Consider the following 23,684-nt stretch of genomic DNA (forward strand, 5'->3'; position numbering starts at 1 on the left):
ATATATATATATATATATATATATATATATATATATATATATACACACACACACACACACACACACACACACATATATATATATAATGCATAAATGTATATACACATATACATACATACATATATATGTGCATATATCTATTTTTTTCTCTAATAGAAAATGGTGGCTAAGTATTAATGAAGACCATGGAAATTCCATATATCCAAGAATAGAGAGGAATAGAGCCAAGTTCAATAGAGAAGACAGGTCCTGGGCAGTAGTCTATTCTAAATGACAGATTGAACTATTGCAACAGCTGGCTATGAAGAGGGCAGCATTGATTGAAAACATAAAAAATAACATTTTTCATTCTTTTTCACAGGCTTCTCATTCTTTTCTGGGTGGTGTGTATGAAAAAATAAGTTCTGACTATTTTCTGCCATTTGAGTTTGGTAGAACTGCTATTCCTGCAGTCTTTATTCACAGGGTTTAGATTTTTTTTTAATCACTTAACATGCTAAGAACAAGGAAAATGTTACCCATATTCAAAGAAAAAAATTATAAAAGTCAGCCAATAGAAACTGGCCCTAAGATGATACAGAAGTTGCAATTGAGTATGTCGAAGAACTTAAGGAAGTTATATACATGATAAACAGATGGGGTGATTTCTGCAGATCAATAGAAACTGCCAAGAGAAATACCAACTGGAAATACTAAAGTTGAAAAATACAGTAGCTGAAGTAAAAATTTTACTGGAATGATTTAACAGCAGATTAAACTGGTGAACTTGAAGGTGGATCAAAAGAACATGTCTAATGTAAAATATGGCAGGAAAACTAGGTGAAGAAATCTGAACTGAACCATGGAGACCTGAGCAACTACCAAGCAGGGTAACCTATACGTAACCTGAGTCTCAGGAGAGGCAAGGGAAACTTTGAAAAGAAAATGGTTGAACACTTTTCAAATTAAATGAAAGACATCAACTTATATTTAATGATCCATAAGTAAGATAAACACAAAGAAAAACACCTGGAATACCACAAACTGCTTAAATCCAAAGATTAAAAATTTAACCTTGAAAGCTGCAAGAAAAAAAAAAAAACAAGCTTTCCTATTATACATTAGGAGCTATGATACAATAATGGCTGCAATTCATCAGACCCTGGAGGACAGAAGTCAATGGAATGTGGTGCCAAAAGGCTAAAGGTAAAAGCTGTCCACACAGTTCTACATTCAGCAAAAAAATATCCTTCAGATGCAGAATTAAATACCGTTGTCTCAAGATGAACATAAACTGAAAAAAAAAATCATTGTCCTCCATTTTATTCTGTGAGAAATGCTGAAAGAAATTCTGAAATTCTTCAGGCTGAAGAGAAATTATACCAGATGGTAAACTGAATCTGTATGAGGTATGAGCTTAATGGAAAAAGCAAATATCTAAGTCAATATAAGAGACGAGAGAATTTTCTTTCTCTAATTTTTTAAAAATGAAAATGTGTGGGATACTTAAAGCAAAATCATGACCTGATATTATAATACTTATAATGTTAATAGTTATATATGATAATTATAGAACAAAAGAACGGCACTATGGTATTAGAAAGTGTTTTAGTCAGCTTTTTCACTGCTGCAACCAAAAGACCTGACCAAATCAACTGTAGAGGAGGAAAGGTTTATTTGAGGGTTCTCGGTTTCAGAGGTCTCAGTTTATATGAGGCTGGCTCCATTCCTCGGGGCTCAAGGTGAGGCAGGACATTGTGATGGATGAATGTGGTGGAGGGAACCTGCTCACATGATGATCAGGAAGCAGAGAGAGTGGTCTCCACTTACTGATACAGATATCAAAGCCATACCTTCCATGCCCACCTCCTCCAGCCACACCCCACCACTTCAGTTACCATTCAGTGAATCCCAATCAGGGGATTAAGTCACTAATTGGGTTAAGACTCTTACAACCCAATCATTTGTCCTCTGAATCTTCCTGCGTTTTCTCACATGTGACCTTTTTGGGGGACACCGCACATTGAAACCATAAAAGATGTTTATGCAATTTTTACATGAAATAGTAGTAAAATGTTATGTCTATGTATTTTATCTTATGTTTAGGATATAAATTGTGATTTCTAATAAAAACATTGAGAAATAATGCACAGAGATTATAGCTAACATGACAATAGAGGAATCAAAACAGAATTCTAAAATATTTGATTATACCATCACATATAATATATAACATGACATAAAGATGACAGCTTTGAATCAATAATAGGTTATTATTGATAAGTAATGTTAATAAATAATACACTAAATAATAATCAATAATACAATAGAAACCTAATAATTAAATGGAACCAGAAGCACAAAAAGTAATCCACAACAAAAACAAGAAAATGATCAAGAAAAATGGGGTAGAAGAAATCTGTGAAGTAAAAATTCATAAGAACTTTCTGAAATTATCAAAAGCTGTGTTGTTATTTGAAAAAAAAAAGCTTTCTTTATAGGAAACAGTTTCTAAACTTTTCTAGGAAGAGTGATATCCAACAATGAATTTGAATTTTTTTCTTACCTTAAGGTACAAATTCATCTCTGAACCATCAATACATTTTATCTTGCTGAAGAATCTCATGTTAATAATAATAGAGGAATGTTATAATACCTATTACCATTGATGTTGTTTCTCCTACTACTTGTCTTCAATTTCTACTATTGTAGAAGCCTGCAAACCATGGATTTACTCTGTGCCAAGAGCTGTGCTGTACACACAGTTTTTTTTCCCTGCCAGAAATGTTTTTTTTTTATTTGTATTCTTGTTGGTTATACATGATAGCAGAATCTATTTGGATATATTTACACAAGCATGGAATATATCTTATTTTAAGTAGGATCCCAGTGTTGTGGATATACATGATGTTGAGATTCACTGTGGTGTATTCACATATGTCCATAGGAAAGTTTTGTCAGATTCATTCACTGTCTCTCCTTTTTCCTATCCCTCCTCCTTTCCCTCCATTCCTTTGTCTAATCGACTGAACTTATATTCTTCCCCTTCCTCGCCCTTGTTTTGGGTGAGCATCCTCAAATAGAGCGAATATTTGACTTTTGTTTTTTTAGGATTGGCTTATTTCACTTAGCATGATATTCTCCAGCTCCATCCACTTACTGGCAAATGCCATAATTTTCTTCTTCTTTATGGCTGAGTAATATTCCATGTGTATACATATCACACTTTCTTTATCCGTTTATTTGTTGATTAGCATCTAAGTTGGTTTCCATAACATAGCTATTGTGAATTGTGCTGCTATAAACACTGATGTGGCTGCATCATTGTAGTATGCTGATTTTAAATCCTCTGGATATACCAAGAAGTGGAATAACTAGGTCAAATAGTAGTTTCATTCCAAGTTTCCTGAAGAATCTTCATATGGTTTTCCAGAGGGGTTGCACCGGTTTGCAGTTTCACCAACAATGTATGATATGTCCTTTCCCCACATTCTTGCCAACATTTATTGTTATCCACATAAGTGCAGTTGTCCCATACTAGACAAAGGCGCCAAAAACATACCTTACAGAAAAGATAACCTCTTCAACAAAAGGTGCTGGGAAAACCTGAACTCCGTATGTTATAGAATGAATTTTAACCCCTATCTCTCACCCTGCACAAAACTCAACTCAAAGTGGATCAAAGACCTAGATATTAGACCAGAAACCCTGCACTGGCTAGAAAAAGATATAGGCTGAACTCTCCAACACGTCAGCTTAGGAACTGATTTCCTCAATGAGACTCTTAAAGGACAAGAAGTAAAAATCAAATATTAATAAATGAGATCAAAAATTAAACTAAAAACTTCTTCATAGCAAAGGAAAAACAATCAAGAATGTGCATACAGAGCCAAAGGAATGGGAGAATATCTTTTCTACCTGCACCCCAGATAGGGAATTAATTTCCAGGATACACAAAAAACTCAAAAAGCTTAATACCAGAAAACAAACAAACAAAACAAAACCAATCAATAAATGGGCAAAGGAACTAAACAGATACTTCTCAAAAGAAGAATTACAAAGGGTCAACAAATATATGAAAAAATGTCCAATTTCTCTAGCAATTAGATTAAAAATTAATTAAATTAAACTACACTGAGATTTCACTTCACTCCAATCAGAATGGTGATTATTAAGAATACTAGTGTTCTATCTTTTAATCTGGATTGAAACCCATTTCTTGAATAAAAAAGTAGGGTGACTTGGGGCACTTAAGTGTCCAACCCAAATTACACATCTAGTGAGTGGTGGACAGGCAAGTTAACCCTGACCCATGACTTTAACGTGGGCTTATGCTGAAGGAAGAGAGGTGTTCTAGCAAGTGAAAAGTATTCTAAAAAGAGGGAGTGGCCTCCTTGAGCCTCAAGGGTCATGATGGGAAGCAACTGTTAGATATTCATAGGAATGAAGAGCACTGTCCACTGGAAGATGTTGAAATATACAGCTGGTGGTTTTCTGGGTTATAGGCAAACATGATTGACAGGCGATCATGATCCTTTAAAAAAGAGCGAGGCAAAAATTTGAGGTAGTATACAAACATAATTAATGGGAGAATAATTAACACACATATATGTGCTCTTACTCATAAAAATAATTCAGGAATTCAAATTTAGAAAGCAATGGACCCAGTTATTAAAAGTTAACCCTTAGTCTGGACAGAACGATCACCTTGATGTCTATTGTTCCTTATACTTTTTAAATTTCAGATTTCTACCTGAAATATGCATTGTTTATAAGCAGAGACATATTTCTAAAAGGAAAAAAAAAATAAATGAATGCATTTCAACAGCTCCAGGAAGAAACGTAAAAGAATAAACATAATTTCATGAAGCTTTAAAGAGTTTCTCTCATGGCAACTGCTTCTGAGAATCTGATAGCTTCTCTGAGGGAAACTGCTCATTAAACAATTTTCAATAATGTGGTAAGGAAATACAGCAAAGTTATTAAAGAGATGATGGCCCTCCCAGGATACACATACCATAGGGGCCAGAACCACTCTTCAAATATATTTTCATTTGACTCCTGCTCCTGTGGACCGAAGCTGTATTATCATACCTGATTTTTAAAGCTGTTTAATGGGGGTCATTCTTCTTGCCTTGAAACTGGTTTATTTTATTACTTTGGAGCCTCTGTGGAGTCTGACGATTTTATGTTCTTTTGATACTTGCATATGGTTTGGTTTTTGCTAAATCAAAGGATGCGGTCTCTGTGTGATGACTTTAGAGGCTTCTCACACCTCACTGGCTTAGTGGTGGCTAACATTGCCTAAGGGGTAGAGTTGCTAATTATACAAATTATAGGTACGTTTTAAATGGCAAAGTCCTGGAAGTGGCCATGCATCATGCAGTACAATCACGCCAAAGGATACTTGTGTCTATCTATCTATCTAGCTCGCTCGCTAGCTAGCTACCTACCTACCTATCCATCATCTATCTATTCATTCATCCATCATCTATCTCTTAAACAATTAGAGCTGATGGGTATTTCAGCAAGGTCCAGTTTTCGGAAATGAAGGGGAATAATTGAACTAGAGTGTTTTAGTTAAAGACAGAGTGCTTCTCTCTCACCGAGTACGTATTTTGCTTATTAAACAGTTCTGTCCCAGGTTTTTTGAAATTAATCAACTCTAGCCAAAGGAGTTTGTATGACTAGTTGAAAGACTGCAAAGGTATGGAACGTTTCAGATGTACCTGAGTGAAAATTCTCTTCCCAGCTCCTCTAGCTGTCTGATTAAAAGCAAGGTATTCAGTCTCTCTCCACCTTATCTTTGGTACCTGTAAAAGGAAGATTCTTTGAACCAGCAGCAATTTACTTGATGCCAAGCACTGTGCTATGTGTGCATTGGATCATGTGCTTTATTTTTTCATCTGGATTCACTTGCATTTCAGGGAGGGTTATTGGTTTGTTTTGGGGGTTGAATGAGAGAAGTTTTGTGAAGTACAAAGCACAGGGTCTAATATCTCATAGGAACTCAATAAATATTTGCTCAGTTCTCCAGTGTCCTTTGACAAGGGCAAGGCACACCACAAGAATTAAATCATAAATTAATGATTTTAACTTTTTAAGCACTTATTTATTTTCTACCTGTAAAGATGCATTCCTTTTCCTTTCTCTGGTGAATTTTCAGCCTATATTTCAGATTCTTCTGTATTGACTCTTGGAACACTTATTTTTCTTCCTTCAAATTTCTGTGTCTCATAATTTATGCCTTTTGGGTCTGACTCCAAACATCATGCATTTGGAATTTTGCTCTCTGCTGTGGACGTTGTTGGACAGGACTTAGAGTGTAATTTTACAGTTTACTACATTAAGTTTCAGGGCAAAATATTTTCTCCCTCTGTACCCATTTCCTCATCTACAAAAAGAGGAGGGCATTAATTAAATGTACTCTGAGGGCTAATATAAGGATTAAATTAAATAACACTTGTGAAAATACAAAATGCATATATGATATGGATATGATAATCCAAAAGTGCTAGTTCCTATTCCCAATTGTCCCCCAAATTTATCATTTTTGAAGCACAGAACATTTAAAATTTCTGTTTATATCTCATACTTGCCCATCTTCATGAATCATTCTGGTCATGTTGAAACATGAACTTTCCTACATAAATGTACTGTTTTTCTAAGATATACATTCTGAATTTAAAAAAAAAATTAAGAATTATTTTAATTAGATACATATGACAACAGAATGTATTTTGATTCATTGTACACAATTGCGGCACTACTTGACATTTCTATGGTTGTACACGACGTAACGTTGCACCATATGTGCAGTTGTACCTTGGGTGATGATGTCCATCTCATTCCGCCATCTTTCCTGCCCCTGTACCCTCTCCTCACCCATCCCTCCCCTTTGCCCCATCAAAGTTCTTCCATTTTTCCCATGTTATATTCTAATTTTTTTTAATGTAATGAAATATTCATCCCTTAACACTTAACTAAGGTACCACTTCCTTCTGGAAGTCTCCTGCCTCCCTTAGGCTGGGGTTTCCCTCCTTTCCCAGCACAAACACACACCATGCGTTCCTGTTGACTTGATTGTATTTCATTGATTATGTATGTGAATTTCTCCTCTGGTGAATAAAAGTCCCCTAGAGAGGTGATTGATTTATCCTGGTATCTCTAGAGAATGCTTCAGACCATAATACACGGGTATACAATCACTATTGGTTGGATTAATAAGTGATGGAATAGATATGGAGAAGACTCTAGGGAACTGAGCACTGTCACAGGGCAAAACTCATGCTAGACCAAAGGGATGTCTGATTGCCAGAGTGAACCATTGGCATTAAATTGCCCCAAAAATACTATTAGCATTTTGGTGATTGATTTATTACTCCAACTTTGCCACATCTCAAACTCTCAAATACAGCAAAGGACACACCAACAATTGGCTACTGTTTAGCTACCAAGATGTCCTTTGGAAACATAAGCAGGTAAGAGCTTGCCTTTTTTGGTCATTGGTTTATGTGACTTACAAACACTGTTATGGTACAAATGCCACTGTATTTGTATGCATGCAGTAACTGATCTATAAAACATATGGCATTTTGAAATATTGATCTCTTCAGTGCCAGCAAGTAAGAGATATTAGTGTAGCCTGGGATTCCATTTGTAACTGTGGGATTAGAGTCAGAGAAGTGGAAAATTGGAACAGACCAAATTTCATGTGAAGTGGAAAGTACAGCTGGCGGTCTTGCTAAAGAAGGAGAATAACAAATAAGGGAAGCATTATTTTAAAAGCTGACTCAACCATCAAATAGGAAAGGAGCAGTCAGACGAATAGGCTTTAACTGCCTCAGCTTCCTGCGCCTCCAGGTTGGTTTTACAGACTTAAATTCAGCACAACAGCTGGAAAAGGCAACACTGCATTCATTCAGAAGCAAGAAAAGGTGTCATCCCTATAGGGTTCCTGTTACTTCTGTCAAGCAAGTATGTGAGACGGTGAGTTCAGAAAGAAGTTAATTGTGGTCAGAAAAGATAGAAAATGTTAATAAGAGAGTTTTCCTAAAGCTTAGAATTTTATCTAAACTGGATTTCATAAATTTCTTCCAGTTATCCCTGGCTCCGTGAAGTCCTTCTAGATCCTTATTTTTATGTTCATCTGAAGGACTGACCATCTTCTTTTTTTTCATTGCTTTTTATCTCTTTGGAAGGTTCTGTGATGACACCTTGCACACTTGCCATCCTGCGTTTACATGCTCCCTCTGTTTCAGACAGGGACCAGGTTGCATTAGTTTCTGCATCTAGAAATGGCATATTGGGCACACCTAGCCGGCCCAGGAAGGTGCTCCATAAGGACTTTTTAACCGAGTGGCTGATGAATAAATATATAAGGATTTTAGAAATATTTAGTTCTATCCTATCCATTGGACCTATAAGTAACATTTATCTAAGTATTTATTCCTCATTTTCAGATGAGACTGATTCCTCCTGGGTTGCAGGGAAAAACTAAAACCCCCAAAATCTTTGTCTTTAAGAAAAAGCCTAGTAGATAATACACTAGATAAAATAGGAAAAGAGGCAGAACGAAAAGAAATAGTGCTCATAACACTTACAAAATTGAGGAATGTTTTCTCCTTGGCAGTTCTCCTCTCCTTGATTCTTCCTTCTCTAGTAGCTTTTTATGGGCTAAAGGTCTGCCACGTTCCTGAAGTGAAACCCTAAAAGATCACCTAGAAGATTCTAAGGAAAGATTTTTACCTTAAGTGGCTGTGTTGGTCAGCTTTTTGTTTCTGTGACAACATACGTGACAAGAATAACACGGAGGAGGAAAGATTAACTTTGGCTTAAGGTTTCAGAGGATCTGGTCCATGGCCAATTGGTCCATCACCCTGGGCCTGAGGGGAGCCAGAATATCGTGGCCAAGGGACATGATCAAGGAAAGCCGCTCAGCTCATGGCAGCTGGGGAGCAGAGAGAGAGATGGCGGAGAGGACAAGGGGACAGAAAGAACATCACTCCTTCTAGCACAGCCTCCGTGATCCAAATAGATCCCCCCTTCCTCGTGGTCCATCTAGCTCTCCATGTATTAGTCCACCAATGAGGTCAGAGCCCTCATGAGCCAATCATTGCCTAAAAGCCTCACCTCTGAAGCTTACTGTACTGTGGATCATGCTTTCAGCACAAGAGCTTTAGGGGGATCATTCCAGACTCAAACCATAGCAGTGGCAAACAGAGTCACCAGTTATTTTGTTTTCTCTCCTACATTTCTTAGTCATCTTTCAGGTAAAGAGGGCCATGTGTCTGCTTCCGGTCCGAGAACTCTTGGGAAGTGCTGTATCTCCTTTCCACAATAAAGCAATAAAAAGCCCCTGTGCAATTTTTTTCTTCTTTCTTTACCTCTCTTATAGCAAAAGAAAAGGCTGCATCTTACAGATGGTGCTCTAGAAGAACAGTGAAACCTCCCATACCCCAGGACTTTGACTATAACACAGCCCTCACCAATCCGCTGGGGACTTGTGGCATAATGGGTATTAAATTTGTGTGTTATACAGCTGCAATTGTGAGGATGGGGATGGGTGCTATGGTTGCATCAACTAGGCTATTCTGACTCATTCCCATCCTTTTACCAGTTTTCAGTGTTTCTGTTTTGTATATGTTTACAGCTACACTTTGTCAATCCAATATTATCTTTTATATTTCATAATGTCATAGATTTATTATTTTAAAAATATTATTCACCATTTTAGGGCCTCGGAGTGGAGACAGTAGCAGGTACTTTTGCTCAGAGGCACTTGTGATATAATCTCAGAATATACATGTCTTGGATACATTTATGAATGGTAGGTTCATAGGACTGAGTTGAAATGGCTTGCAATGTGCTCTTTTCCTGTGAAGGAAATGTCTTGACACAGATTGTTTTTCCAATAACATCATTATAGTGCCAGAGGAAACTCACCAATTGACTTGTTAGTGTATTTTGGTTGAGCAAAATTATCACATACCTGTTATATGCTTGATCATGTATTTGCTAGGATGCTATAATGGGGGGTAGAGAGGGAGAACAAGATGGATTATAAAACACAGATGCTGTTTTCTAAAAAAAAAGAAAAGAAAAACATCCTTTATAGTTTTGAGGAAGAAAAATACAGATACAGTTAAAGCAATAATATAACAAAAAGGAAAACGTTGAGTAAGTGTAATCTTCCATTGAGGCCCAAACACATGAATAAAAGTGGATCTGCTTTGGTATAATTGGAGTCTACCATCTTTTAATCTCCATGGTGATCACTTTGACTATTGTTCTTGGAGAGTGCCTGCTTTTCTTTGCTGAGCTCTAAATGGATGAGAAGGAGTAGATGAGAGAAGGTTTCTCAGAGAACTGCAATTTGAACTTGACCTTGAAGGAGATGGTACAAGGAAAGAGTTGGGAAAGCAGTCACCACTTTGAGAATAAAGATTAGAATGAAAGGGGTGTGGATGTAACCGCCTGGGTGGACCAGGACTGGAAATTGTCTGTTGGAAAACAATAGAAATGATTCAGGCTGTGGTGAGTCTTTTTCTCTCCTCAGAGATATTAGTTAACCTTGTCAGTTATTTAATTTTGTGCGTCTCCATTGCCAATTTTGTATTTTATGGGACGTTTTTACATTGTGAAAATTCTTTCATTTTTTAACAAGATATCTGTGTTTTAGTCATTTTAGATCCACACAAAGCTGCAAACTCATTTCCCAATCTCTCTTTACTATCCTTTATCCTTTTTTCCCATTATTCTTTCTCTGACTATTAGCACCAGATAGCTATAAAGTCTCAGGTGTAGCCATGGAGTTTCTAGGAGGATCATTTATATTCTGGATGGACCTTAACAGGATATTTATCCTCTCATGTCTTCATTCATCCTCCTGTTGTTGCATAAGTGTTAACTGATTGTCAGAAGTGGTACCAGGTGTTAGGGACAGAAAGAAGAACAGCATATTCTCTGTCCTCAAAGTATTCCCAGGGAGATAACTTTAAAATATGCTTCAACAAAGTGGGATGATTATGTCCCTCTGCAGAAATTCAGAGAGTCCTGTTTTGTGATCTACTTCCAAAGTTATAGCTGCTGTGAACATTTTTGTCACCCTCACCAGAGTCTAGGACCTTGTCCCTCTCCTTACCATTTTAGGGAAAAGGTCAAGTGACTTCTTGATATTGCTGGTCCTGGATTGTTCCCTCTCCATTCTTGGCTTCCTTGTTCCTTATTCATATCATTTGAATATTTGAAATATTATTCTGTTTGAGTGGGGTCTGTCTCTTTAATGCAGGGTAGGATGTAGATGTGTTAGACTAAGACACCACAGAGGACACAGAGTCCAACAGAAATATATGATGGGTGACCACTGGCTCAGGAAGGTGGCATTCTAGCTGGTTTTTGGAACATATTGAAAACTAGCCCTGGGGCAGGCAATACACACAGCTGAGCAAGTCAGAGAAAATAATAGAGTGCAATGATAAATATACCAAAGTTATTGCATTGGAAAACTCCAGTGATCAATATTCACATTGCCTTCTTAGTAATAAAACCATTTCCAATGGAGTTTAGGAGCCCATTCTGGTCTTGAGGTGGTAGCTAGACAAGATAAAGTATTAAGGTGTTGGGAAGTAGCTCTTGTAGGATTGCAGATTAGGCAAGGTCTTTGGAGTTCTAATCTACTGTTGATGGCAATGACACTATTTTTTTAATGTTAGCAAAAGAACTTGCAGTTCTTATAATTGCTGCATTTCCTTTGGTAAGCAACATCTAATCCTCAGTTTCCCCATCTATAGACACTGGGGATAATGGTATCCACTCTTGTGTGAGGGTCCATGGGAAACATAGTCTTGGTGCAGATGTGTTGATGGATTTTGGAGCTCAGCACCTCAGTCTTTGGTTCATTATGTGCCTTGTAGCTTGAAGTTTCTGAGGTGTGTGTTTTTGCTTGCCATGTGACAAAAGTCTGACTTTTAAAATAGCATGCATTTCAGAGTAAGTGACCTTGGTGCCAAGTAACCTGGATTCAAGGGACTCAGCAAAATTGTTCTAACGAAAGGACATCTTTCTCAAACTTTGGGTCTGGGTGGCAAAGTGGCTAATAGCCCCATCTTATAAGTATTTAGCAACCCTAAAGGGCTTTGACCATTTTAATGAGGGAAAGAGACTTCTTAACATTGCTCTGATCTGGATCAAACCTTCAGAATCCTTGAAATGCCTATGCCTCCAGCAATGTTCCTCTATTGCTTTAAGAACGCAGACTTAGCTTATTTGTTGCATGAGAAATTTAGAAAACTGTCCAAGTAATCAACCTAATAATTTATTCAAAAACTGGACCTGTGACTTTTTCCATTTCTGTAAAGTTATTTTTTCCCTTCAGAAAATCCATTTTAATGAGATTGTATCAAAAATTACTTGTAGGGAAGGGTTTTACTGGAAACATATCCCAGTAAGTACCTTATCTAAAAGGACTAAAGGGCATAGAAAGCACAGATTTGTGCACCCATGATATCAGTTACAGACATATAAAATAAATAATAATAAGAGTGTAATGAGAATGGAAAATTCCATTGCACAAATGCTGCTTGAAGCACATCAGCATTAAAATATAACTAATGACAATCCAATTAAGTCAAGTATTTCCTCTTTGGTTTAGGGTTACTTGTTTGAAGCACTCCATGGCTCCATCCAGACCTTTATATTTGCTCTGACCAGAATTGGAGTCATGACTGAACATCATTTGCAATTTTATGGAAAATTATAATGCAGTATAACATGCTTTCAAGATATAATGACTATGTATTTGGAGAGTAGAGTGAATTATTAAATCACAGACTTTGAATATTTCCCTAAAATTGTTATGTGGATGAGTCAGTTTGTTAAGCTTTGATAAGAAGTTGCATTGGATAGTGTTGAAGTAAGATGAAAGGGGCACTAGACTTGCCAGATCCCTGTGACATCTGCAAAATGTTTAATCAAATAGGGTCTGCAATTGTGGAATAGTCGCCTCAGGTTTTCTTTCTTTTTCTCTCTTTCTTTTGCATTTTTACACTGTAGAAACATCTGTCAGTCAATGATTTGGAGGACATCATTTCATCTGCACTGTCCTTCTGTGTGCACAAAGGATGGTGGGAGTGAGGGGCCTTGGGTGGGGAGAAGTGAGGCTGGGAAGGGTTAATTTCTGGCTCTTGTACATGGATCATGGTGAATGAGGTCCTCTCAATGTCTGAAAGCATGTCTGGCACATGCTTTCTTTTTCATTATAGGCCCAGACTTAATAATGACATCAACCATCTTTGCTAAATTTCCAGAAGGAGTCATTAGACCAAAGAGGAAATTAATTTGTTTGCTTAACTGATTTTATTCATCTGATTCATTTGTATTGCTATAAGAGCTATGTGAGCTGCTACTAATTTTCAGGCAACCTTTAAGGTACTGACAATATGAAGATGAATAAGATGTGGCCCCTGCTCTGGGTAAACTTACAGTTCACTGGTGGATGACACATATGTACACAAATCAATGCAAGTAAGTGTAGAGGGTGGCCTATTGCAGAGATACAGCATGAAGTAGAGAAGTTGCCAATTTCAACTGGGAGGGGATACTTTGATTGTTGAGGGTTTTGCATGATGGAAACTGTTGATCCAATAGACAAAGGTGGAGCTCAGGAAAAGCCTGATGTATCCAGTTTAGCTTGGTTGAAGGAGGACTGGAAAGCAAACATAGAGATTAACAGAGGATGGTAATGAAGGCCTCTAACACTTTTTTTATTAGTTGCTCAAGACAATACAATGATCTTGACATATCATACGTTTGATCCAAATGGGGTATGAATTCTCATTTTTCCACATGTACAAATTGCAGAATCACATTGGTTATACAGCCACGTGTATACATACAGCAATACTAGTGTCTGTTGTATTCTGCTGCCCTCTAACACTTTATTAAGGAGTTTAGACTTTTTATAAGCTCTGGAAAATGACTTAAAGACAGGATATAAATATGGTCAGGATTATATGTTAGACAGGTGCCCATGGAGAGGAAAAATCCGATGGCATGGGTGCAATTGGAGATAAGGAGGAGATGAGTGAGGAAGATATTGCAAGGGTATTAATGCTAACATTTCCTGAGCTCTTAATGTGTGCCAGACTTATTATATGGATACACCAATTTAATTCTTACTCTAATCCTGAATGGCAGTTTACTATTATTATTAATGCTAGTTTCTTGAAGAGATACTAATGTTTGTGTAGGCTAAATAATGTGATTGAGGTGGGAGAGTAATAGTCAAGTTGAGAATAACTCAGATTTTTCATTACAGATTGGCCCTTTTTTTTTTGGTAAATATTCATGGCTACCATGAACCATGCCAAGGAAGAGCACAGGGAATGAAGATAGGGCCTGTTGGGCAGACATTCAGAAGGTAGAATCCAAGAAAGCTAATTTAATTGATGCAACTGTTTTCTTTCTCCTATAAATATGCCAGGTCATCTAGTCTAATATTCTGGAGCTCCAAATTCACTGAGTTTTGAGACTAGTTTTCATTATAATAGTAAGTTTAAATTTACTGTGGAATAATCCATGAGCTCTCTTGAGAGCAAGAATATTCTAGGCTTTTTCCTACAGAATGGGAACAATCTTTACCACAAGCACACCAGATAGAGCACTAATCTCTAGGATATAGAAAGCACTCAAAAAGCTAAACACCAAAAAAAAAACAACAACAACAACAACAAAAAAAACAAATAACCCAATCAATAATGGGCCCAAAAATTGAACAGACACTTCTCAGAAGAGGATATACAATCAATCAACAAACATATGAAAAAATGTTCAACATCTCTAGCAATTAGAGAAATGCAAATCAAAACTACTCTAAGATTTTATCTCACTCCAGTCAGAACTGCAGCTATCAAGAATACAAACAATAATAAGTGTTGACAAGGATGTGGGGAAAAAGGTACACTCATACATTGCTGGTGGGATTGCAAATTGGTGTAGCCAATCTGGAAAACAGTATGGAGATTCCTTGGAAGACTTGGAATGGAACCACCATTTGACCCAGCTAGCCCACTCCTTGGTTTATACCCAAAGGACTTAAAAACAGCATACTACAGGGACACAGCCACATCAATGTTTATAGCAGCAATTCACAGTTGCTAAATCATGGAACCAACCTAAATGCCCTTCAGTAGATGAATGGATAGGGAAACTTTGGTGTATATACAATGGAACATTAGTCATCAATAAAAGAGAATAAAATCATGGCATTTGCAGGTAAATGGATGAAGTTGGAGAATATAATGCTAAGTGAAGCAAGCCAATCCCCCCAAAACCAAAGGCTGAATATTTTCTTTGATAGGAGGATGCTGACTTACAATAGCAATTGGGGTGGTGGGAGCATGGGAGGAACTTTAAATAGGGCAAAGGGGAGAAAGGGGGAGAGAGGAGACAAGGGGGTAGGAATGATGGTGGAATGAGTTAGACATCATTATCCAAGTACATGTATAAGACACAAATGGTGTGAAAATACTCTATATACAATCAGTATCTTGAAAAATTGTGTTCTATATGTGTAATATGAAATGAATTGCATTTTACCATCATGTATAACAAATTAGAATTTAAAAAAGAATATTCTAGGCTTTTTAAGCCAGAATAAAAACCAACATGAAATCCTTAAAGCTACCATGGGTCAAGGATCCTGTGTGCATCCTTTGAGGTCATACAACGGTCTGTATTTGTTTCTATCTTAGTATTCACCAGGCTGCATTGGAGCAATCTGATTGCTGCTCTGTCTCTTTCTCCAAATTTATGTATTTGAGGGCAGGGATTATTTTCCAGTTCAGGACAATTCAACAAACATATGGAGAATCTAGGTGTAGGTGTGATTTTCGGCTCTGGCAGTAAGTACATGCACAAGATGCAGTTCTGTTCCCAAAGCGAGGCAGGGAAAGCTGCCCTATCATAGTGCATTTCAATGCAGTGTGGTGAGAGCTCTCATGGCAGCATGTATGGGGCCAACAGAAGTCTAGAGGAGATACACTGTACCATGCTTAGTTTGGAAGAGAGGAACAGATTGGGCAGGTTTCCAAGATGAGATTATTATGAGATAAAGGTTTACACCAGTATATTTTATTATTATTCAGGTATGGTGATGTCAACAGAAAGGGAGATGATTGTCATTGAAAAGATAATTTATTTTTCACAGTTCCCAATAGGAGAGGCTACATCATGTCCCATAGGGCTGGCTACTCAGGAAACACCAGGAACAGTCAGAGGAAGAGAAAGTGAGGAGAAAATGAGACTTTGTTCTTTTTTCTGTAGGGGAAGGATGAAGGAGGCAAGATCAACAGGGTCAGGATTGGCTAATCTAAATAATTTCATCAGGCTCTGAAGTTAGGACTGTCTCTAGCTGACTGGTGCCAGGCCCTGGAATGATTAGGACAGGAAGGTAGTAGCCCAGAGGATGAGAACCTGTAAGAGAGGTGATTGGGGTATGAGCTGTGGATTGGTTGTTTTACATAGGGAAGGTCAAGGTCTCAGATGTCAAAACATCAGAATTCAAGAATGTAGTAAGGTATGATTAATGCAGTGCATCTTGGGGTAATGAAAAAGAATTATCCAGGCAGAGAATTGGTCAAGGGCACTCAGAAGACCTAAAATGACCAGAGAGGTTTTGAGCAGTGTGGTGCAATGTGTCCCTCAAATGCCCATAGTTCAGGTTCAGTGGAAGTGAACCTGAGAAAAACCAGAGGCAAAACTGAGGCGAGCATCTCCTTCCTGGGAGGTCTGCATTTTGAAAAGAATTTTAGGCATTGAAACAGTTACAAGAAAAACCAACAGAAGGCTACTGTCCTTAGTCTACATGAAAGAAGATGGAGATTTAGACAAAGAATTTGACAGTGGAGAGGAAAAATGATGGCCTTCTGTGGAGGTAAAAATAGGATATATTGGGGTTGACTATTGGAGTGGCATTCATTTTGTACAAGGTCTTGCTGTGCAGGTGGTTCTCAGATAGCACTTATTAAACTCATTTCTGGGCCAAAGATACTCCCTCTCCAAGGCCTTACATACATCACTTTATGCATTCATTAGAAATTATTCCCCTGACGTTTATAATGGAATTTCCTTAAAGTGGCTAAATCTCTTACAAATCATTGCTTTTGGTCCCTTTTTTAAAAAAAGTGAAAACAAGTCAGACATGATGGCCCAAGCCTGTAATCCCAGGGGCTCAGGAGGCTATAGTTCAGTGGTCAGGCACCCTTGGGTTCAATCTCTGATTAATCCACGTCTACTGAGGGGGTGGAGTCATTATACCACGTGGAGAGCCTCCAAGAAAGCCCCTCCCACTTTGCAGAACTGAAGAGATGACTTACAGGTTGCGCCCATTCTGTTCGGCAGCAGGGAAACTTTGGACTTTAGTTTTATGGCAAAGTGTGCCACAAACATGTGACTTTGTTAGTTTTTTTGGGCATTTTATTCTCACCAGGCTTTTGAGAAACTAGACACACGATTGAAGGATCTAATTATTATCCTGGAGCCAGGTAGGAAAAGCTGAAACCTTCCTCGTGGATGAAAGCCAGTAACATTCACATCTGCTTGTCACTGGCTGGTGCTCAGTCATTACCAGGCGACTGGTGTAGAGAAGGTTTCTGGTTTGGGATCTTTCTCAAAATAGAAATAAAAGTATATTTTTTGATACAGAAAGGTGTTTTAGCTTAATTTTCAGACAGGTCTCTTCTCTCATTGCAGTGAAGACTTTATTATATAGGAAAGTACTGCATACAATGTGAAGAACTTTATAGAGGTTATTTTGCTTAGTTCTCAGAACAGCTCTGGGAGGAAATATGTAAGGAATTTAATGAAAAGGCAGCAACAAGCCTTATTGGACTTGTCCACAAGAGTCTCATGGCAAAAATTTAAATTAGGTTTATTTGACTCCTGAGCTCATGCATTTTCCACTATGTGATTGGGTTTATGATTATTATCAGCATTATATTATTTTATTATTGCAAAAGTGATATTTACTGATTATAGACAATTTGGAAAGTAAGAAGAAAACTCTACCTATGACCCGCTCTAATTAATATTAGTGTATTTGGTTTAGTTTTTTCTTTCTGTTTTTACATTGCTGTGAATACTCTGCAGAGATAATTTTATATTATTTGGAAAGGTTTTAAATCATTTTTAGAGAGAGAGAGAGTAAAAATGATATGAGAGAGAGACTGAAAATAGGAGGAAACATAAGCTGGCAGAAGTTGGAAGAGATGTTAAGAATTAAGAAACTTTGCAAACTGAGAACATGTCAATCATTCTAACTTATTTTGAAATACTTTTGTAGTCTGAAAGTAAGAGCATCCTATCACCGCCAATACCCATAGTTACAAGACACCTGTACCATTATGCAGCCAAACTTCCAGATTCTCAGTAAATTTCTATTAATTTGCCTGCCTTCCATATCAGTCAAATATTATAATAACTAGGTTATTATGACAGTTGGATTCCTCTCTCTAGATAAGGAAATGGTCACTGAAGAGTGAAGTTGTGTGGACTGTATCTGTGGGACTGTAATTAATAATGAGATCTTGTTAAGCTCATCCAATAATAGCATTATGATAAAACTAAAGGAAAAAATGGATTACATTACCTATATTTAGAAACTACTTCTTACCAATATTTTGAGATGGCGATCAGGAGCCAACTACTCCCTGGTGACTGATAAATTTGAGCTAAAGTTTAATAATTATTTTCAAAGAGTTAATTATTATAATCTAATGCTCAGCTTCATTGCTTCAATAAATGGATCCCCTTATTTTAGCCATGCAAATTAGCATGTACTCTGGAATCCAGCCAAAGGAGGCTTTAGGACTCATGGGAATATGAGAAGTTCTACCAGCTAACTGACTTTAGTGGTGATATTTTACTGATGCAAGATTCTTGTGTTAGCTGGTTATAAAGTATTTTGGCTATTTAGCAGAAGTCAATACCAAGAATCAGTCTATGTAGCACAAGACAAGAATTCTCAGAAATATGATTGGAACCATGTAGGCTTCATACGGGAGGGTGTGGTCAGGTAGATTGCTTTGTCTGAAGCTGGAAGTGCAACAGTGTGTGCTGGCAGTGGGGTAGATAATGCACTATTGGTAGAAAAGGCCAAAATCACAGATAAGAGATGATGCCAAGTTGAGATCAAACAGTTGGGTAAGTGTTGGGAAAACTTCCAAATTCTCAGATGGAGAGTGAGGTTGGTTGAAGAACCAAATGTGGGTCATGTATCTCAAAGAAACACTGATATTAGGTGGCTAAAACTTTGAGACATGTCTTCTTGATATTGTAGAAAATATAGTGGGGTCACAAAATTTGTTCCAAGCAAGTGATTCTCATTCCTCTAGGGCCATCTTAAAGGACCCATAGTGTTGAATGTTGTAACCATCTACAGATGATGAGTTAAATGTAGGTAATTGGATAAGGCACAGCGATACTCTGGTTGTTAAGCTGACTGAAGACAGGAATGGTAAATGTTTAAAATAATGAACAATGTAGGAGCATAGCAAACATAGAGCTGTCATTACTGGAGCCCAGGAAAAACATATCAAAGAACTCTCATCAGCCCTTAGTCAGATTAATAATTTCCCACCCACCTGAAGTAACCTTTTTGCTAGCCCTCCTATCCTCATTTGGAGGCTCTGGATTGTTTAAAAGTCAGATCTTTTTTTTTAATCTTCCAGATATTACAGCAGAAATCTCTTCTTTCCTCCATAGTAGTTATTTTTCATTCTGGTTCTGTTTTTTCTGGGTTTGTTTTGGACAACACATTTTAATGTCACATTTTCTATCATTTTTTAATATCTTTCATCATTATTTTAGACATAAGTTTCTTATTTTCCTGATCATAATCTTCCTGGCTGCAGAAAGGAAGAGTTGTATGTCTGCACTTCTCCTGCCATGCTGATACAATGCTCCACAGACAACATTTACAAAAGAGGTGTTTCTTAGTGGAGTGAGAATCAACAGTTACCTTTAAATACCTTCCAGTGTCTCCTTGTTGACATATTAACATTTTAACTTATTTAGAAGATTTTTTTTTTCACTCATGAGAGAGAAAGGAGAAATCCATGTGTTATAAAGGCCTAGATATGGGGTTAATTTTGTGACCCTACTATATTTTCTACTTATAGTAAACTGAGAAATCATAAACAAGCTTAAAATGAAAGCAAAGACAGTGTTTGTTCTGGTAGAAGATATAGATTCAGTTAAAAACCAAGCAAGTAGTCGCACCAGGGGAAGGGGAACTGGGTTTGTAAAGGAAACAAAGGAGGACAATGGAATGAGGTGGAGTGACATCTTTTGAGTGGCTTTTGATTGGCCCTGGTAGTTCTATAAGTAGTTTTGGATAAGTTAAATTGGTGCTGGTCTCTGCTCATATGTAAGCTGTACTTGATGGGTTGCCAGGAGGCGGTTGTGCAGGAGGTGGGGTGGAGGTAGGTGATGGGTGGGAGGATATCAGTAGGCAGAGACTCTTCTGGAATAGTCCTTAAGTCAGTGGAAGCCTATGGTTATGCAACTTAAATGCTGAGGAACTTATGTCTGTGAGGCAGACTCCAGCCTGTCCAGTGTGATCCCTGAGGCCCACAGAACAATTCTGCTGTCTTGACCAAACTGCAGCCATCTTGATTTTTATTTCCCCATTCCTTAGTTGATGAGATAAAATAATTTATGTAAAAACACTTTATGAAAGTGTTTTTGTAAGGCCCTTCAAAGAAGCTGTCACTTTAATTCCATTAAACTTCTGGGAGCTCATGATTGCTTTGTAGGGTTTTTAAAAATACTCCTATTATTTGTGTTCATGTAGTTTGTTCTTTTCATCTAAAGGTATTCCGTGTGTATTGTACTGGAATCTAACAATATTTGAAGTGACTGTATGAGTTTGCTTGAGCTGCTATAATAAAAGGTGACTTAAATACAAAAACTTATTTCTTACAGTGCTGGAGGCTGAAAGATCAAGTTCAAGGTGTGCACAGGGTTGGATTCCTCTGAAGTCCCTCTTCTTGGCTTGCAAGTAACTGTCTTTTTGCTGTGTGCTCACATGACCTTTCTCTGTGCAAACTCTCCTGCTGTCTCTTCCTCTTCTGATAAGGACACTAGTTACAATGGATTAGGGCTCTACTGCTATGATCTCATTTAACACTGATGCTTTGAAGGTTCTATATCTGAATTCAGTCACAGGTTTAGACTTCAATATATGAATCAGGGGTGAGGACACAAGTTAGTGACTTGACAGCAGTGACCTTATAGTGTAGTCCAGTCCTCTGATTTTGTACATGAGGAAACTGAGGTCTAGAAATGGAAAGCCTCCAGACCACCAGGGACAGCAGGGATAGGAGGTGTAGCCTTAGCTTGATTGTGAGGCTCTCATGCCTTTCTTCCCATGTTTTTTTTTTTTTTCCACAAGCTTCTGTTGAGTTAGTACACAAGGAAAACAGGACACTTAGATGCATTTATTTTCATCTTAGGCCTTCAGGAATATGTGTGCAGAGAAATAACTTAAGCTTTATTTAGAATATATAGCAGATACAATCCCCCATCGATAATACAAGGGGTATTAATAATAAATCTTCTTAAGACTTTTTCTGACTTCTAAAGTACAGCATACATATTTTCTCGTGTGTATGTGTTGCATGTGTTGTGTGCTTATATGTGTGGTGAGTATGTGCATGAATGTACATGTGCCTGCATGTGTGTGTTCATGTGATAAAAGAGAAAATATCAGATTTAGACATGACCACATGTCTTTTTAGCTTTTTTTTTCCCACTAGAAAATGGGAAAATGAGGACCAAGGATAACAGAAATGCAGAAATAAGAACGGAATACCTTCATGCAATTAAAAACTAATCCTCTAACAAGTAGATCTGTAATTCTTCATAAACATATTGCTTAAGACAATTTCTCTGGACCAGACAATTTAACCTTCATTTCAACATTGGTGCGAATTGTGGATTTGGAGGGGGGTGAGTGCTTCTGGGAGTTGTTGGGCTGTATGCTACCTGCCTGCACCCTCATTTTCTGACAGATTGTGCTTCTTCCACGGCCAAACTGTCCCACTGCCACTCCTTCCTCCACCACCCACATGGAGGGGGACCAAGGGAACTTTCTGACTTCTTAACTCAGATAAGCTATTGACATAAGACAAATATGGAATAGGTCTATATATGCCATGAAAAATAAGGCATGATATTTAATGGAAGCTGTCATAGACTTACTAGCTACACATACACCTGTTTATCCATTCTTAGTGACAGAACCTACCTCTCTCCCTGCTCTTTTTAAACCAGGCATGTGGCGTAAAGACTGAGTTTCCCATTCACCCTTTCAGCTAAGTGTGGAAATGTGACTAAGTTCTGAAAAGAGAGATTAAAAACATCCTTTCAAATGCCAAGAATGCAGTCGCAATGGCTAGAATTCAAGCAATCATCTTGCACCATGTGATAAAAGGTACTTCTGAGGATGAAGAGTAGAAAAAATGGGAGGAGTGTATGTCCTCCATGATTTTATGAAGCTGTTTCATTTGTCTGTTCCAACTCTCCTCAAAAGGAAAAGAAACACAAATGACCCACCTCTCACTTATTACATTTACTTTGTATTTCTGACAGACAGACAAACCTCACAAATTCAGGAGTCCTTATTAGGCAGACAAGTTAAAGACTCACCAAGAGGCAGCTTTTGTGCACCATACGAATCACAATATTTCAGCTTTTTTGTGTTAGTGGGGTAGTCTTACAATAAAAACATTATTTATTTTATCACATTTATTAACTTCAAATGACAGACTAATTTTCACAGATTATTTTCTTGTATAGATTTCCTTCTCTCTCTCTTTCTTTCTTTCTTTTTTTTTTTTTTTGGCTTTTAGAAACCTAACACTCATTCTACAAGTTTGCTAAAGTACATGAGGGCAAGATTATTTACTACTTAAAATGTAGAGATTGTGGTCAAATGGTTTTGTTCAGGGAAAGATAATCTGATCATGTGCTCAGGCTTGTCAGTAATTTAGGGAAATCTCTAGTTGTGGCCAGAGTTCCCTTTACAAATCACACCTACTTTGTCTCTGGTTTGTTTAACATCACACGGAACATTCAGTTGATGTCAAGTTAATAAAATTTATTGTGCCTGATGGGTTTAGGTACTTAATACAGAGGCTCACTTAAAATAATCTTCAGTGCAGTAAGAACTTTCCTAAAATGTTCTGAGTGCTGGGCTGTGGTCATTCCATCAGCATTTTTGCCAGCAGGAAAAGGGAGGAAGCAAAGAGAATCACCTCCACCCTGCCCTTAAAAGAAATTGCTGGAAATCCTGTAGGACACTTTGGTAAAGATGGGTGGAAAGGAGAGTGTTTCACCTCACCGTAATGCTGGATATTCAAATTTTCCTCCATTGATGCTGATGCCATTACGTAGTAAATGTGGTATTTCCTTGGAAAATAGCAGACATTAATTCTGCCTGAAACTCTGTCTTCATTTTCAAAGCCACAGTTTTGCCAACCCTGTCACTGAACTCCATAAAAATACATTTTTCTTTCCTTCTGTAATTGATTAAATGGATTAATGTGTCAACATCCTTGAAATTTTGAATGGACTTCGTTGATATGGAATTCGAATTATGTTTATAATGAAGCCAGAGATTAGCAAGCCAACATTGACTAAGCACC

Source organism: Marmota marmota, unplaced genomic scaffold, assembly GCF_001458135.2.
Source record: "Marmota marmota marmota unplaced genomic scaffold, marMar, whole genome shotgun sequence".
NCBI lineage: Eukaryota > Metazoa > Chordata > Mammalia > Rodentia > Sciuridae > Marmota > Marmota marmota.